General features: G+C 40.5%; 1 long non-coding RNA gene across 4 annotated transcripts in view; it reads left to right on the top strand.

Moving 5' to 3' along the window:
- The first annotated feature begins 620 nt into the window (after positions 1-620).
- Positions 621-14,196, top strand: part of LOC135180100 (uncharacterized) — a 31,892-nt gene continuing 18,316 nt past the window's right edge. For all 4 annotated transcript variants that reach the window (XR_010304275.1, XR_010304274.1, XR_010304272.1 and 1 more), the window contains exons 1-2: positions 621-685; positions 3,837-4,003. This is a non-coding gene — a long non-coding RNA (uncharacterized LOC135180100). The remainder of the gene's footprint in view (positions 686-3,836; positions 4,004-14,196) is intronic.

Genomic DNA, 14,196 nt, shown 5'->3' with positions numbered 1-14,196 from the left:
CCACAAGAGCACATTGCTGTCCCATGGAGAACTTGCTGAAAAACCTCACACTTTGCATATATATTTATTTATAATTTGTATTTGTTTTTCCATTTAATTTTTATTTCTTAGTTTTTCCCTTTTACCTTCTCATTTTTAATTCTTAGCCAGGTGAGACTTGCTCTTCTTCAGCCAACATAGTGAACTGCTGAAGATGCCTGGTCAGTATTCCAAGCAGAAATTACAAAGGGTACCAACCCATGAAAAGGTTGGTTTCAGTGCAAACACTACAGCCCAGTTTTCATTTTTATGATTGTTTTTTAATCTCGCTTCTCCCCTGTCTTCCTCCTTTCCTTTCCATCTCTTTCCTTTCCCCCCCCAATTTTCCTCCTTTTCTCTCCATCCCCTTTTCCTCTCTATCTTCCTCTTTCACCCCATCTTCCTCCTTTCCTCTCCATCTCTTTCCTCCCCCCCATCTTCCTCTTTACATCTCCATAATTTTCCTCTCCACCTCCCTCCTTTCAACACCACTGCCCCTTTTCCCCCAAACCCAGAGCACCTGGGTTCTGTTGGAGTCTCCTCCCACCCCAGGTGTGACCACTTTGCCCTCCCTGCCCACTCCCCTTTATAATGAGCCCCAGGGAAGGCAGAAGCTCCAAGCTTGCCCATTTTGGGCAGAGGGATCCTCCTCGCATCATCACCACTGGTGAGTTCCCCCGTGGTGCACACTGGGTGAGTGGTGGAGGGGATTCAAAGGCCGGGGGGCCTGGTGTGGCCCCCCGGTTAGGTAGGCTAGGAACTCCATGACCGCTCTAACGTCACCCACGGGTGCTGGTTCGACCTCCTTACTCAAGCTGAGCTAGTCTCTGTTTAGCTGCTTCTTTCTGCTCATTTGCAAAACAGTATGGCTGAGTCTAGGGGGAATGGAGCAAAGCTGGAAGTGGGTAGGTTCAGACTGGACTTGAGGAGGAAGTTTTTCACCAAGGTAGTGGTGAGAGCCTGGAATGGGTGGCCCAGGGAGGTGGTTGAGGCTCCATCCCTGGAGGTGTTTAAGGCCAGGCTGGGTGAGGCTGTGGGCAGCTTGATCTAGGGTAGGGTGTCCCTGCCCATGGCAGGAGGTTTGGAACTGGATGGTGCTTGTGGTCCCTTCCAACCCTGACTGATTCTATTATTCTATGAGATTGGAAACTGTTGGTCCATGGCACTGGCATGTTTGAAAGCAATATTATTCTATCCCTCAATAGAGTAATTAATATTGCATGTAAAACAAGCAAATATCCAAACCCTACTTTATTTAAAGTGCCCTTTTTCCCCTCCTCAATCCTATGGAGCCAGACTTGAACATTACAAGATGATAGATTCACTATTTTCCAGTCAAATTCTGTTTGGATCTTTGAGCTACCTGATGCAGAGGATCCTGCTGTCAGAAGAAATGTCAACAATCTTACATAGCTTTTGGGTATTTTTTTCAAACAGTACCAGAATTCATATGCACTGGAGGCAAACTGTGCCTGCACAGCCAACTTTGATTGTGTTATTTTTCAGCTTTTGAGCACTTTGCAGCTTCAGTTTTAATTATAATGAAATTATATAATTTGGGTGAGTTATTTTTTAGGAATATTTTAAGGTAAGGTTAAAACCAATTTGTATATGTGTATGTGATCTATATGCACAAGAGAAGAAAATGGGTTGATTCTTTAATAGTGTCAGCTCAGCTGTGTCAGAGGAGAGTTTTAGACAAAAAAACCTTGACACTTCTGAAGATTAAGAGTGTTTCTTTTGTGGTATATGCCTTACAGCAAACAGTGAGGCTGTGAGACTTTTGTAATGGAAAAAAAAAAATCACAAGACTCCTTTATCATGGAGAATATTAAGTAACCTAAGTACTGGGGAGGACACCAGTTCTGTGAAAGGTGTTACTAGCAGTCTAGTACATGTACTACATGAAATAATTACTGAAAGCTTCTAAAAGTCAGAGTGACAGTTCTGCTGGATGGAGGAACCCCTGGAAGCTCTTATATCAGCCCTGACCAGCCATGGCTCCATGATACGGGTATCAGAGTCTTAACTTGCTGGTTCACCAGGCAAGGCAGATTTAAGCCAGTTTAGCAATCAGTATGAGGCATAGCCAAAATAGCAAAAGCATGCAGTGGTGACTTTCTGCCAGCACGTGTCACTGGCATCCTAGACAGCTCCCTGCTTGTCTGTCCTGTGCATATGAGGACACCAGCCCTGCCGCACAGCAGGAATATTTTGGGGCAGTTCACTTAGACAGGGCCAGATTTCCATTTCCAAGGTCAACTGGTGACCCAGGAAATAGCTTCATAAAAAGTACCATGCCACTGGCAGGCCAAAATGCCCCAGGAATCTTGGCATTACAAGTACCATGTGCTATTTTTGCTGCTCCCCTGAGCAACAGAAATAGCAGCAGCAGCATGTAACCATGCCTGGCAGGACCGGGCAAATGATGCGGCTGCATCAGGGCTTGGCATCAACTTTCTGTGCACCATGGACTGCATAGAAAAGGCAGAAAGCAAAAGGAAATGGAAGGCACAAACTAGCAGAAAAGGTTGCAGCATAAACAGGTGTGCTCTGCAAGAACTTCTGTGAGGCAAGGGAGATTAGTGTTAAGCTTTTCCCAGCAGAGTGTTATATATAGGTCCCCAATACAGCTAGTTTTGGCCTGGAGCTTAGTTCTGGCTAGACTGCAAAGGCATCTGCTGTAATTGCTCCATGTAGACATAATGGCCAAGGTCTGATGCTACTGTCCAGAAAGAAAGAGATGCTACAGGGCTCTGGAGCCCTCGCTGAAGAGTAGGAAAGAATTTTGGGTTAAAAATGGAGGGGCAAAAAAGCCTTTGACCTTGTTGTGATCACACTGATAGAGAAAGATAGCATCCCCCTGTCTTTTCAGCACACCAGTCCTTCCAGAATGAGTTTGAACTGGGTAAGTCCGTCCTTTTGTGCTTTTGATATGGTTGTAGGAAACCTAATACAGAATCTGTGGCTTAGGGAAACGATAGCTGTCATTGAGCTGTCAATGCTCAAAGCCACTTGCCTCCTGTGAACTGCTGCCAATGGAGAACTTGCAAATATTTGCTTTTGCATCCATTGCCGTAAGTGATAATTCATCTGCAGGCTGTAGCAGGTACAACTGGCCTGCTGTGTCTTGGATCACTGCTGCTAGACTTGACAGAGGCCACCTGTCTGACTTCTGCTCAAGTAATATAATTTTTTAAGGTATCATTTGTGTGGATTTATTTCCATGAGTATGAAAACCTAGAAAAAAAGAGAACTAAGTACTGCTCCAAATAAACTGCTCCCCTTGAAGTGTAACCAGTTCACAAATCCTGACTGTAGGATCCAAGATATGCACATAAACAATAGCAATATAAGTATGTGATTATTGCTGAAAACAAGCAGAGACAGTTTCTCCCAGATTTACAGAACAGAGAAGCTTAATTCTCAACTTTCTGGAGTCAAAATGTATGGAAATTCCAAAATTAGAGATATGAAAGTGGTAAGCAAAATATTTAGAGGTGCCGTATGAATACCAGTGTTTGCACATCTTATCTGTGGAGGTGTTCAGTAGGTGGCAAGATGTGGTTCTGAGGGATATGGTTTAGTATCAGACTTGGTAGAGTTAGATAATGGATTGACTTGATGATCTCAAATGTCTTTTCCAACCAAAATAATTCCATGATCCTATGATTTCTGATCTAAATAATACTTAACCATTAATTAGGGAAGCACAGAACAGAACTAGGGAGATTGTTCTGGGCCATGATGTGTTTTGGTCTTGTAACAAAGAGACAATGTGAAATGCTAACCTCTGCTTTATGTGTTATGACTTGTAGAAAGCCTGAGATGCTACAAAACAGTTAGTGACCTGTCAAAGCTTTCAGGAAGGAGTTAAGAACTATTTTTGGATGTCACAGAGCCAGCAGGAGACTTGAAGACACTCACTTTCATCAAGAGTTATGGAAATCAAAGGAGTTAAGAAAATCCCTGACCAGGTGGACAGGTGATTTTCTTTGTTGTTCTTGCTGTTGCTCAGAGCTGTCTGGATTGTTGACAGATTTTGTTTGCTTCATGGTCACTTTCATTTTAAGCTTTCCACAGTTCTACAATTATTAATTTCCAGTCAAATGATGTATTTTTAAAGCTTGAAATTATTATTATTATTATTATTATTATTACATTTCTGACTTTTTTACCAAAATAATCTCACAAAAGTAAAAAAACAAACAAAACAAAACCCAAACATCACACTGGAAAAAAAATATAATTCTGTAAGAAAAATAAGAAAGCAGTAGTGATCTTTGTAACTACTTACTATAGTTATAATAAGGATATGTTTCATGTTTCTAACCATGTACACATGCATTTAGGGTAGAGTTGTGATGCTAGAGGTGGATGTGTGGCTAGTAGGACGAGGGAAGTTATTCTTCCCCTGTACTCAGCACTAGTCAGGCCACACCTTGAGTGCTGTGTCCAGTTCTGGGCCCTTCAATTCAAGAGAAATGTTGAGATACTGGAACATGTTCAGAGAAGGGTGACAAAGCTGGTGAGGGGCCTGGAACACAAACCCTATGAGGAGAGGCTGAGGGAGCTGGGGTTGTTTAGCCTGGAGAAGGCTCAGGGGGGACCTCATTGCTGTCTACAACTACCTGAAGGGAGGCTGTAGCCAGGTGGAGGTTGGTCTCTTCTGCCAGACAACCAGCAACAGAACAAGGGGACACAATCTCAAGCTGTGCCAGGGGGGAGGTCTAGGCTGGATGTTAGGAGGAAGTTCTTGACAGAGAGAGTGATTGACATTGGAATGGGCTGCCCAGGGAGGTGGTGGAGTCACCGTCCCTGGAGGTGTTCAAGCAAAGCCTGGATGAGGCACTTAGTGCCATGGTCTAGTTAATGGGACAGGGCTGGGTGCTAGGTTGGACTGAATGATCTTGGAGGTCTCTTCCAACCTGGTTGATTCTATGAGTCTATGATTCTATGATGCAGGTTGAGACTCCTTTGCAAACACACAGAACTATAGTCTTCTGAACAAGATTTTTTTAAGCAGGAGTATGTAGAGTGGGTTTCTCTCAGTCTACTCTTCAAACCTTTCCATTTCACATGCAAAACATAGATAATTTTTTGCCAAGCTACTCGTTCTTCATCTTGTTTTTTTGTGTTACTCAAGTGAGATCACACACTGAAGTTTTAGCCATGACTGAATTTCCCTCAGCACCAACTTTCTAGATCTGGGACCTGACTTGAGTAAGCTGATCCCTCGTACAGCATATGCATGTTAGGGAGTTTCTTTCCTATTGGCATCAGGCCATGGAGGCAACGGCTGGAAGCAAATGCTAAGTATTTGCTCTCAGTACTTGGAACATGGCTGCAATGTGTGCCCGGAGCTGGGAAATATTTCTGAAAACCTCTGGGCTCTCTGAGCCCATTCCTGCACCTAATCTCATTCCTGAAACCTGTAGACAGCAGGAGCTGATAGGACTGTTTCAATGGCAGACACTACCAGATCTGAACTGGACATCTAAGTCCTGGATCACAGCTCCCTCCCCAGAGTTTGGGCCACTCTTGCCTCTTCATGAGCAGGACAACCAAGACCTAGTAGCAGGCATCCCCATTCCTGTTTCTAGTATGGGGATGGATCTCAGAGCAAGGAGTGGAGCAGGGCAAAGGGGGAACTGGAAGGAAGAGAAGAAGGTCATGTCCCTCATGGCGTTCATGCTAAATCCACACCTGAATTTCATTACGTTATTGCCCTATAGGTGACATCTAATTACATAAGTTCACAGAAGGCTTGGACTTTTGAACTGAAGAGTAAAGGTCAATTTTCACCATTAAGTCAAGGTGGCAGAGGAAACACATGCTCCATGTGTGATCCCTCCTCCCTGTCCCAATATATTAGAACCCAAGAACTGAGTTTTGGGAACAACTGTCTTTGCATTTATTTTCTCTGTATTTGAAATAAATTCAGTGTCTCAAGAAAACCTCAATGTCTCATAAAAAATCCCAGCAAACCTTTATATGCTGGTTTCTATTTCAGAAGTTGATAGTCTTTTTCACTTCAGAGAACACTCTAAGCTGCAGTCTCTGACACTGCCTTCTGTTAAACTCTGCAACTCTCCTTCCTTGCAATTCCTCTCGAATTTAGTAAATTATCATCCTCTATCCATATGCCATTGTGCCTGCTTTTGGTTCACATCCTGTGCTAACGTGGTCAAGAAATGGAAACATGAAAGGAGGAAAAAAAACCTTGGGTGAGGTCTCAGTTCTTTTCTAGATAATTTGTGTCCTCTTTCCAGCTGCCTGTAGTAGCATCAAATGGAAGCGGTAAGGATACCACTAAGCTTACTTTAATTAATGTTATTTTGCAGTCATAAATCATTACTAATTTAATTTTTGGATTTTTTTTGGCCACTGTCTCGTTTTGGAAATTCTCCCATCCGCAGACCTTTGTCCATTCTTCTTATTGCTGTTCTAATGTTTTCTGTGGCAAGTTGAACTATCTGCTTTGAAGGCACGCACAAGTTTACTCACACCTCTTTAACAGTGATCTAACTTCACTTCTGTCTGTGCCTGTCCTTTTTCTAATTCCAAAGCTAGATGAGATGTTAGAAGTGGTTGCAGAACTGCCTTTCAAGAGGCAATATCGTGGATCGGCAGTTGTCCAATTATTAGGGCATTATTGCAATTCAACAATACTACTGATGTCTATTGGGAAAGGCTGAGCACACCTACATCTGCATAGCTGAAAGTGGTCCTTTGAAATGAAATACAGCCACTGGTTTCATTGAGACTTCCTGCTTCCAGAACTATTAACAAAGGTGGACAAAACATTGAAATGACTTAACAGCTCATATATTTTGCTAGATGTTGGCTTTGCAGTGACTATTTATCAGGCCTTTCTTTAATTCCATTTGGGAGCTTGGACTGGGTCATGTTTGCTGGTTTTTATGCATTGACAAAATCCACTTCTGCTGGAGGGAATTCATTCTTTAGGAAGGCTGTGTTTCTCTTATAGGTTCAATTTTGATTCATACACTTCCCTTTAGTTAACATTATTCACCCACCCTGTTTGCTGTGTCATTTGTATGCAGACGATACTCGGATATCCTCTCAGTCCCTGCAGAGTCTACAGAGAAGTTTGATGTTTTGTGTAATTGCCTCTGTGATATTTAATCACGGGTAACTTCAAATTTTGTTAAACTTAACACAGACAAAACCGAGTTGCTATTGATTAGTTCACTGGCTCAGAGGTCTCAGGTGTCATCTGTGGTAGTTTCCATTTGTGGTAGTTCTTTTATCCTTCGGATAATGCTTGTGACCTTGGGGTCATCGTGGATTCGGTGTTTTCTTTTGAAGCCCACATCAATCATGTAATTAAAGTGTCTTACTACTGTCTTTGGAATCTAGCTAGGCTGAGACCTATGCTCTTTCTAGCCCACTTGCTGAAACTTTAATTCATATTTTGTTTGTCTGGCTTGACTACTGCAGCTCTTCCCTATGCCCTTCACTGTTTGCATTAGGGACACAATCAAGCTATTTAAGAATATGAAGTGCAGCACTCATGAATTAATGGCAGTCACAGATTTTGCATTCTAAGTACAGGATGTGTTTTTAAAACATGGTTAGACATCAGTACCACTTGTCTGCTTCTTAGCTTGGGGTTTCTAATGATAGTTCATTTAACAGGTTACTCTTTCTAGACAGACCAGTAAAATTTTACACAAATAATATAAATTCATGCTGTTTTTTTTTTGATAGTTTGGGTGTTACCTGTCCCACCATACTTAAGAAAATCACCCAGACTAGACTCAGCCAAGCTGGAAATTAGAATGGAGCTTTATATTTACAGCTTAGCACAATATACATGCAGATAATTACAATATATACAGCTACATACAGAAATATACAAGTTAAAAAAAGAAATACAGAAACACAACAGCCCTCCCAGAAACCAGAGTCCCCAGGAGAGGCTCCCAACCACCCTTCCACCCCTCTACCTTATCCCAGACTTTGCCTTGCATTCAAGGTGAGTTTGGAGAATTGGCCGGGGGGTTAGGAAAAAGATGTATTAGTTACACAGACAGCAGGTTAGGGAGAGAAGGGAGGCAGCCAGAGACACAGAGTAACTCTGATACCTATGTTTGTGTTCTTGTTTTTATACATCTCAGCAAGCCCATGAGTGAAATAGACATCACCACTGTTTCCCTTTCACAGTCTGTAATCTAATTCCTCTCCCTAAAATATCCTAGCTAGGCTCAAACTAGCACATGTTTTTCAACCTGTTTCTGAGTGTGGATGACCTTAAAGCACTAGAATTTCAAGACTGCTATCATTTCTTAGTATTAAATGTTATGTAATAATACAATACTATATAATGCAAGTTGCAGCAGCATTGATTATGATTCTTCTAGAATTCTGTCTTTACTTACTCATCACTTTCGGGGCTAACATTTTCTGAAAGAGTGTTTACTGAAAGATAAGTTGTTTCAGTTTCAGTAGCATTTATTTGAAAACAATCCTTTTTCTCCAAGAGATGTTTTCACCAATGCTATGTCATAGGTCATATTCTGCTCTCATTTATGTGTTCAGAGTTCAGTGGGATTGTCTAAGATTAACAGAAGCTTTGACCATGGCGGAGAGTTGTAAGACTTTTAAACAGTCCAGAGAAACCAATACAAGTATTTATGTAAATACTTATTTAAGCTTAACGTTTGTTTAACTTTATTCAGTTTAGACTTATTTCTGGTAGTCTTAAGCTGCACTGAAACAAATAAATTAGTGATGGAGCCTACAAATAAAATAGTGATGCAGCCTATTGCTCTGGTATAAAAATCATGTTACACTTTTGTGGTTTTGAAAGTTTAATGTGTAAACATAGCTTAACAGCAGGTGACCGTCACATACATCTAATTATGGTTCATACCTTTTCCAAAATGCAAAGTTCTTGAGGTGAGGTGAAATATGCTCTGATGTACAATGGGTAAAGGTAAAAGCTATAAAAGATAATCCATAGAGAAGCAAGACAACTGTTTACTGTATCTGTAATTACTCCCCTTAAAATTTCTTGAAATGAAAGAGTAACGTGGAACACCAAGTGGACTACCAACACGGGACATGCCGCAATGCACTCCTGCCTCTATTCCTTGATGCTAAGACACTTCTGAGACTACAGGAGAGGGGAATCTGTCTAGAAATCAAATACATCAAATAAACCCCAATTATACAAAGTTGGGGGTTTTTCCCCTTTTTTTCAATTAGGCTTGGTAAATAGGTGTATGAAATGATATATTAATTAGCATTGCTGCATGCGGTCTTGTTGTTTATAGGACAGCCAAATAGGTGAATTTCACTGCAGCATACTGCTACAGGGAAGACTCATTTACACAGTTAAGTGGAGTTGTCTGATGTCTGCTTTTGCTGTGATGATTTGTATCTACATGCCCAACTGTAACCAAAGGCTGTGTCAAGTATAGCTAGAAGTGAAAAAATCACATATATGGGATAAACCTAATGTTTTATTTATGGCAAGAATATTGCTGTACAACACACTGTGAACTATGTGCAAGGATGGTCTAATGGCACTCTGAGCAACTTGTTCCTAGCTGAAAGGTGAACTTTCATCCCTGACAAGAAATACTGGGACACTACAGATTCCTCTGAAGTTGGATGCTCTTCCTGAATCATTAGAAAAATATCTGGTAATTATTACAAGTGCTAATTGCTGAAATGAGAAGATAACTTGCCTCTCTAATTAGAGAAAGCATGCTGGCCTAGGCAAGGGAAATGTCTGAAGCTTTGCCTAGGCGTCTAAAATGGATCCCCAAAATGAACAGATTAAATTTTCAGTACTTGATCAGCACTGCCTGCTTTGCTTCTGTCTGCAGCCTCTGTCTGGAGGCTACTGGACTTGGAGAAAGGAAAAGGAGTCCTCAAAGTGTGAGGAATAGAAGAAATCTGAAATTAAGGAAGAAACTTTCCAGACAAGAACTTTCATGAGAAGATTATTACAAAGTCTCTAAAGAAGTGCAGTCCTTTAAAGTTTGTGTGATCCACCTTTTTGTTTTTTCATTTACCACAAGTGCAGCTAATTTAATTTGCCATATATTTGCTCCAGGTTATATATCAAAAAAAGCATTATTGTAAAGATACTACTCACTTTGAGAAGTGCTGCAAAGTCCAATTTCTTCCCCTTCCTTCAGCTCAAAAAGTTTGTGGAAGCTATCTGAAAAACAAGAGAAGAAGTTATAAGCTTTTCCCCACCACATAATGCAAGGGTCAAACACAAAAATAAAGGGGATATAATATGAAGAAGTATTTGTTCTGCATTATGATGTGCTGATTTTTGGCAGCAGTTGAAGTTCAAAGAGAATTACTTTATCTCTAATATAGACATGAGTAATAGATGGCAGAATGTACTGAGACATATAGGCAGATTTATGAGGCATGCCAGAAAACAGTGGCCCGACGAGTTTATTTAAAGCCATAGATTCTGAGCAAGTCTGGAGCAAGGACTACAGCATTCATTGCCCTCCTTGCAGTAAAACTGTCACAAGCTTGCAAAGGTGAGCGTAGCACCACTGCCTCCTACCCAGAAGAAATCAGAGGTATTCAATAGTCTCAAAGGCTTCAGCAGCTGTATTAAAGTTCTTTCTTATCAAGTTAAGCAGCAAAATTCTCTGTAAGTCTGCTTGACTTGGTTGAGTGTGTAGTGAAACAGCTCTACATAAACACAAATTTCATTACAATAGATTTTTAAAATGGTTTGCTCACTTAGGTCAAATTTAGTTACTTGGCATTTAGTTTGTTGGCACCTTGATGTTTATATCCTCTAGTTAGTAAAAAAACACCCAACAGTATGACCCAGGAAAACGTGACCTAACAAAGTATGAGAAAACTTCAGCATCTCTGAGGAGGAATGTAATGTTCAGCTGCAGTAGAATGAAGAGAGGTGGAACTAGCAGTGGCGTTAGTGTGCAGTAAAATATTCAGAACTCATAATGTTTCATGGGGCCAATGCCCCTGAGAAGAGAAATAAACTCTTTTTCTATGGCAGAGCAATAAATATTTATATATTGTATTGCCCAAAGACCTTCATCAGAAGGGACAGAGAGGGAGCTGAGTTTGCAGAAAAGAAAAAGGTGCAATCCTGGTCTTGCACTTACAACCTGAAGATACAAACACACAGAGAAGAGCTTAGAAATTGGCACATTGAAGAATTTGCAGAGAGTCTGCTAACTAGAAGTATGCTTTTTCCTAGTCTCTATCTTCCTACTGTTTAAGACTGAATCAGATACAATCTTTGAATCCACACAACTGATAGACAGAGATTAGCAAATTTTGCTTTTTTGGTGAAGGCAAAATTGATTGTAACAGAGGTCTTTTGCTGTAGAATCTAGGTTATCTGACTAACCACTTAACCCTTAAGGACTGAAGAGAAGGAATCACATCCCTCTTGAGCACAGAACATTAACCTTCTCAAATGCCCATTGACACAATTTTGTCTCAGAAGACCATAACTGGTTGAGAAAAAGAAGGGAATCAAAGATTGCAGGGAAATCATTCTCATCCACACAGACTGTGTTAAAGGCATTTTCCAAAAGTAGAAGCCTCGTATACTTAAATGTAATTCTCACAGAACCTATTCATAAGATACCACATGAAAGGAATAAGTTTCAACTTGATTTTCTGCTTTGGGGAGTTTAAGCTATCTCTCAAAGACATCAAAGCAACCCAACTGCAGTCTTAAGTCAGACAAAGTGAGGTTTGGAGATTCACAGAGCATCACAAACAACACATCTCCCATTGCGGGCATGAGAAGAGACATTCTTTGCACATCTAGTGATTCTCAAGTGCTCCTCAAATATTAATGAGATCAAGAGTTGCAATGTTCACCTAAGGAAATTTATTCACAGTTTACAGATGGGGAAAATGAGGCTTTATTACCATGAGCAAGATTTCAAAAATTAGTCTCTGATTTTGCAGACATTGATAGTTTCCATTCTGAGCCAGGCAATGTGTAAAGATATCTGGGAGTTTCCAAACAAAATCAGGTTTGCTTTCCTCTTCTTTTAAGTGTGAAAAACTGTCAATAGCAGAATGTTTCACAGAAATAGATGAATTTAGATGAACCTTTGATAAAAAAAGAAGTGCTCGCTGTAGCCACTTTGCTTTCTACCTACAGACTTTTAAAGTCAAGATTTCTGGGGTGGTGCCTCTGTATGGAGTACCACAGACTTAGCAGGTTCCTGTAGCATGGTGAGGAGCCCAGAAATCCAGGGTGTAGCAGATGTTTTTCATTACCTCAATGCCTCACTTTTCCAGAAGTTTGGAGGCATCTAGCTAGCATCTAGAAGAATAAAAAGGCTCAGACTAAATATGAAAGGCTTCTGGTCTTCCAGGAGCAGCTCAATAAACTGCAATGAAAACGAATGCTAGCAAATATGTAGTTAGCTAGTTAGGAAACATATACTTTTGCTTTTATTTGTCTTTGTAGGGAGAAGAGAAACATTTTCTGTGGAGGAGTTCAGTATATGTAAGATTTTTTTTTTTCAGTGATGGACAAAAGATTTTAAAATACCAAACAGAAATGTTCCTTTTCAGTATTCTCTTCCCTGTTGTTTTTCAGCCTTTTGGGAAATCTTAACTCTGTGCTTTCTTTCTCTGTGCAATGGCTGACCTTTGAAAACACAGGACACTGAAATTGCTGGACACAAAATGTACCAAGTGAAATCACTGAGAGTTTGTGTTTCACCTCTCAGAGATGCGAATGACTGATACAACAGAAAAGGCTGAAAGGCCAGAAAAGACCCAGAGCTACACTAGCAACACGAGTGCTGAGACTGAGAGAACTGAAGGCAAAAGCAGGGACCTTGATTAGCTTCCCTAGTTGGCATCAGCCTTCTCTGTTTCTAGACGAGAGACTCAAGATGGGATAATCCTCAGATCTGAGCAGGAAGAAAGCAGGGACTGGCTTTGAAAGATACCAAAGTTTACAGATGCCACAAGAAATAGCCAGATGGCCCCCAGTTCCAGGGATGTGAGGGGTGCACCACCTGGCAAGACTATAGAAGGAGAGACCATCCATCACCTTGGGTGGCCTAGGGTTGCTTGAGGCAACAGAAAAGAGAAGCCATCTCTGGCATTTGGGGCTTTATTATAAGCATGTGAATATTTATTACTTTGAGCAAAACATTATCCACATTTCTTCCTGGCAAGATGCTATCCTTTTCTGAAGTGTAAGAGAGAGGCTTTCAGCTGGGAGGGTTTAATAAAAAGCAAGTGCAATTCAAAGAATTGTAAATTGAAGTCTACTCCAAAACACTTCTTAAAACCCTGAGTCATTAGAGGCTGAATCACATTATTCCTGTCAGCAAGATCTCTTCTCTAGCATCATCCTCTATTTACTTTACATTACCTCATGGTCTTGGTCAAATTGTGCATCTTTTACATGAACAGGAAGAATCCTAGTCATTAGGATGTGTTTGATGTGATGCTAGTTATATTTTCTGCTGCTACTTAGAGAACAACAGTTCCAATTAAGGATTCACTTAGGCTCAGTCTGTACACAATAGAAGCTTTTGCTAACAAGCAGGTCAAATAGTAAGCTTTGCTTTCTGGTTTTCACATTTCATTTATTTGCTGAAGCTCATAGCTGCCTGTTACAAGGGCAATTCTGAAAGTCAAAAGGTCACAGAATAAAGCATCACCCTTAAAAATTCATCATTTATCTGTCGAACAGTGACCTCGTGGTGACACTCTCTCAGCCTCAAAGCCATTGATTGCATGGCCCTTCATTCTTCTTCTGTAAATCCTATAAACAAGCCCCTCTGAAATGCTGGTAGCAAATCTAACATGCAACTCTTGTCACATTTTAAAATAATGATGAAATATTGGATTAGATATTAGACTAATTACCACATATTTAGCTCTTCCCAATAGTTAATAGTATAAGATTAGGTGATAAATTATCAGAAAAGTATATTACTTGATTAACTTTCAAATGTTTTATAATGTGTCTACAAAATGCATACTTATCTAAGTACATATAACTTCAGGCTTCCTTGTCTGGTGTTATGTTAAGGAGATAAACTGCTTTAATCTAGATATGTCTATGGATTTTAGTTCCTTTTGGTATAGAGCTGTGGATATTGGAAGGGCACAGGATTAGAAAGTTTAAGCAAGCTAAAAAATAAAGATCCTAAT

Source organism: Pogoniulus pusillus, chromosome 12 (genome assembly GCF_015220805.1).
Source record: "Pogoniulus pusillus isolate bPogPus1 chromosome 12, bPogPus1.pri, whole genome shotgun sequence".
Classification (NCBI taxonomy): domain Eukaryota; kingdom Metazoa; phylum Chordata; class Aves; order Piciformes; family Lybiidae; genus Pogoniulus; species Pogoniulus pusillus.
Note: the sequence above shows the minus strand (reverse complement) of the source record. Positions and strands in the feature narration are given on the sequence as shown.